The sequence below is a fragment of the Argiope bruennichi genome, chromosome X1 (genome assembly GCF_947563725.1).
Source record: "Argiope bruennichi chromosome X1, qqArgBrue1.1, whole genome shotgun sequence".
Lineage (NCBI taxonomy): Eukaryota > Metazoa > Arthropoda > Arachnida > Araneae > Araneidae > Argiope > Argiope bruennichi.
In genome coordinates, this window is record NC_079162.1 from 112,795,323 (window position 1) to 112,799,419 (window position 4,097).

The 4,097-nt window shown below is 32.6% G+C and overlaps 2 non-coding genes across 2 annotated transcripts; both read left to right on the top strand.

The window, feature by feature from the left end:
- The first annotated feature begins 707 nt into the window (after positions 1-707).
- Positions 708-780, top strand: Trnar-ccu (transfer RNA arginine (anticodon CCU)). Its single transcript has one exon. It is a non-coding gene; the product is annotated as a tRNA-Arg (tRNA).
- Positions 781-4,024: 3,244 nt separating this feature from the next.
- On the top strand, positions 4,025-4,097 carry Trnar-ccu (transfer RNA arginine (anticodon CCU)). The gene has a single exon. It is a non-coding gene; the product is annotated as a tRNA-Arg (tRNA).

The following is a 4,097-nucleotide window of genomic DNA, read 5'->3' on the forward strand; positions in this document are numbered from 1 at the left end:
GCACTCGAAATGAGCAAATCTGTCATTTAACAGACTGATTATCTTTTTGATGAGTTTTAAAGACTTTGTTTAACACTGTGAAAGAGATACTTCAGTAAAATTCGTAACTATTTAAAGCCCTTTCTGGATTATTTTAAGAGATATACATTTTTTAACTTTTGGTCATTTTCCGTAATGGTTACGCAAATGGTGTGACCTTTGAGTAAATGAAATTTCTAGGATGTCCTTAATACTGTGAGGATGAAATAAAAAGCAATACGAAGATTTATGCCGCATGTTTTTTTAATTGCGTGAGAAGTAGGAATAAATTTAGCATATTCTACGTAAACATAACAAAAGAAAGAGAGATTATTTCTATATATTGTAATTATAAATAAAAATAATCGTGTTTATATATACATTCATACTCCACATCTCTTCTTAAACAAATGGGCTGAATTCAATGAAATTATTTGCACTTATTATTTAAAAAATAGAAATATTACTGCCAACGTTTCAAAGTCTCATAAACATTCAACTAATATGAAAATAACAAAGTTTTGTCTTTTTTACACTTTGAACTATTCTAAAAGTATATTTTTTAAAAATATCTTTTATTTTACTATGACTTTTGATGACACTTTCATTGATCTTAAAGTAGTTTCTTGCTTTATACCAATCTTAAATTATTTGCTCAAAGTAAGGACAATCTTACCTTTGATTTTCGAGCCCTCGTGGCCTAACGGATAAGGCATCGGTCTCCTAAACCGGGGATTGCGGGTTCGAATCCCGCCGAGGGTAGACGTTCCTTTTTATCTCCAATTTTGGGAAGAATCTTTTGTGGATGGGAAGTTTCTGGCACGTTAGTTGCTCTACGCCATCTTGTTTGTTATAGCAACGGTTTTGGGGCTGGCTACCTTCTACCGATGACTGGGCGCATTTTCCTGAAGGGGCTACAACGCGAGAGGTGATGGCGCTCAAGACTCAACTATAGTTCACATCGATGCTGTTACTCCATCCAGATTATTCGATTATCTCAGTATGCCTTCGATTATGTCAGGCGTAGTTTGATTATGCTTTCGTGAAAAAAATTGCAATGCTATTAAAACAAATATTAGCATTTTATGACAAATATTAATACCGTATTTTTTAAAAATAGTTTAATTTTAGTATGAAGCAGACGATAAAGATTTATAAAGATAAAAGTTTTTTTTATATATTGTAATCATTCTTTAATATAAATAAAAAGTTATTGAAGCCATGTAGGAATTTATGTATGCATGTTCCGCACCTTCTTTTAAGCAGCTAGACTGAATTCTATAAAATTTTACGCATTTCTTATTTAAGAGAAAGAATGCTGTAAATTTTTCAAAATGCAAAAATTTATTAAACATTCAATTGATAAGAAATGAACCAAAATGTTCCGATTTTTCTACAGTAACTTCAGAGGAAAATTTTTAAGAAAAATATTTTTGTGCCATCTTAAAATTTTATATCTTTAACTATACCAATGACATTTCTATGCATTTTTCATTTGTTATTAATTAAAAAATCTTTTATCGTAGACGGTTCTGAAGAAAGAAAATTTATAGGTGCTCATTTGCTATGCAAACTTGAAGATTTTGAAGTTCGTATAGCAAATAAAAACAACCATTCTTTAAAAATAATTTCTCTTTTTTTATATGACTTTTGATGTTTAGTTTAGTTATATTAACGTCCCGTTTTAAAGCAGCACTAGGGCTATTTTGGGACGGACCTCGTAATTTGGAACCGCGGTCAGATGACTAGGACAACACCTGAGCTGGCACCCCACTCTCCACACCACGCCACAGAAGAGGGAGGACGTTTGGCCAGAACTAGGGATTGCAATACCGGACCAAAATTTCAATACCGGTATTCGGTATTTTTAAAATCTTAATACCGGGATACCGGTTTTAATACCGGTATTAGAAATTTTAGAAAAAGAAAGAAAACACAGGTGTTTCTTTGTTTTATTTGCCAGTTTTGTTAGAGAGTGTAAATATCACAAAAAATAATTTGTAACTTATAAATTATAACAGTATATAATCATAAAAAAGTAAAGGAACATCTTATTTATTTAAATCGCAAAAAAAGTGTAAATATTACTATTCAGTCTGTGGTACTATTACAAATTTTTGAAATGTGATCTTAAAAAAACATTATGCATCAATTGTACTGCCATTAAGCCTGAAAAGTAATTTTGTGTAAAAATGACCAGCTGTCGAAAACGCTCTTTCGGCATCTACGCTAGCTGGTGGTACTGTTAGCAATGTGCGATATATTTTTTTCAAGTATTTACCTCTAAATCCCTCATCTTCAAATAAATCGATTTATCGTCGGATGGTTTTGGATATAGCTGATTTCTGTATTGTATTTTGGTTCGTTGAATTTTTTTTTTAAATTTTTACTATCGCTAATTCTAATTTTTGTTCAAGAGACAATTCCTTTTCACTATTGACAGTAGTGACATCATAATCTTCGATTTGCACCAATCAACTTTCCAACTTTTTTCATAATTGTTGCTCCATCAGTCGTTATGGATACAATATTTTCTTTCAGGGATAATCCATGTTTCGCTAATTTAGATTTAAGCAATTAATTAAGCCATTAATTAGCTAATTAATTTCGCCCGTTAGGGAGACATAAAAACAAAAACGTACACTATTTTGCTATGTTCGCGATCCCTGAACATATAGTGGAGACCATTTTAAAAATTTCTAGTAAATACCGAAAAACCGGTATTTAAACTTGTGAATACCGGTATTACAAAACTGTACAAATGGCTCAAAATACCGGTATTCGGTATCCCGGTGTTGCAATCCCTAGCCAGAACGTTTAACGTGCACCGACTTTTGATAATTCTACTATTGATCTTAAAGTAGTGATTTATGTATTCTTCATATTAATCTTAAGTCATTCACTCAAACGAAGAACACCTTCCTGCATAGGAATCGAAACCTCGTGGCGTAACGGATAAGGCATCCGTCTGCTTAGCTGGAGTTGGTGGTTTCGAACGTTTCGTAGGGTATCGCTTCTTATTGCTACGTTTTCGACCAGCGCCTTGAGCGAGGGTGAGGAGTTTCTTGTGTGATAGTTGCTTCTCGCTACCTTAGCGGGTATAACAACGGTTTTATGGATGGCTACCTTTCACCGATGGCGGGATGCACTTTCTTTTAATGGGGCTACATTGCGGGCAGTGATAAACCCACAAGACTCAACCATAGTTACCACAGATGTTATCATGCCGTCCAGGTATTCGGCTCTCATTGTATGGCGGGCGTAGTTTGATTAAGCTTGCACTTCAGCATTTGTGAACAAGTTTTGCAGTACTAATATAACAAATATTAGATACTTATGAAAAAAAATTATTACTAGTAGTTTTTAAAAATCGTTTGGTTTTAAATAAAAGCAGACGATCTAGATTTTTGCATATTTTAAGCTTTTCTTTATATAAATAAAAATTTATTAGGACTGTATATGAATCGATGTATCTATACATGCATGTTCCGCATCTCCATTTAAACAGCTGTACCGAATTCTTTAAAAATTTTCAGACTTATTATTTAAGAGAAAAATATTGTCGATTTTCAAATTATAAAAGTTTATTAAATATTCAATGAAGAAACTAACCAAAATGTTCTCATTTTTCTACAATAATTTCGGAGAACATGTTTCCAGAAAAATATATTTATACCAACTTAAAATTTAAAATTTAATGTTTTCAACTATACCAATTTCACTTCTAAGCATTTTTTCCAATTTCTATTAATTGAAAAACCTTTAATCGTAGACGGTTCTGAAGTAACAAAATTTATAGGTTCTCATTTGTTATGCGAGCTTCAAGATTTTGAAGTTCGCATAGCAAACGAAAATCACCATTTTTTAAAAATAATTTCCCTTTTTTTTTCTTTCAATATGCCTTTTGTCAATTCTCTTATTGATCTTAAAGTAGAGATCTATGTATTCTTTACATTAATCTTAAGTCATTCTCTCAACGGAAGACAACCTTCCTTTTATCTTTCGAGCCCTCGTGGCCTAATGGATAAGGCATCGGTCTCCTAAACCGGGGATTGCGGGTTCGAATCCCGCCGAGGGTA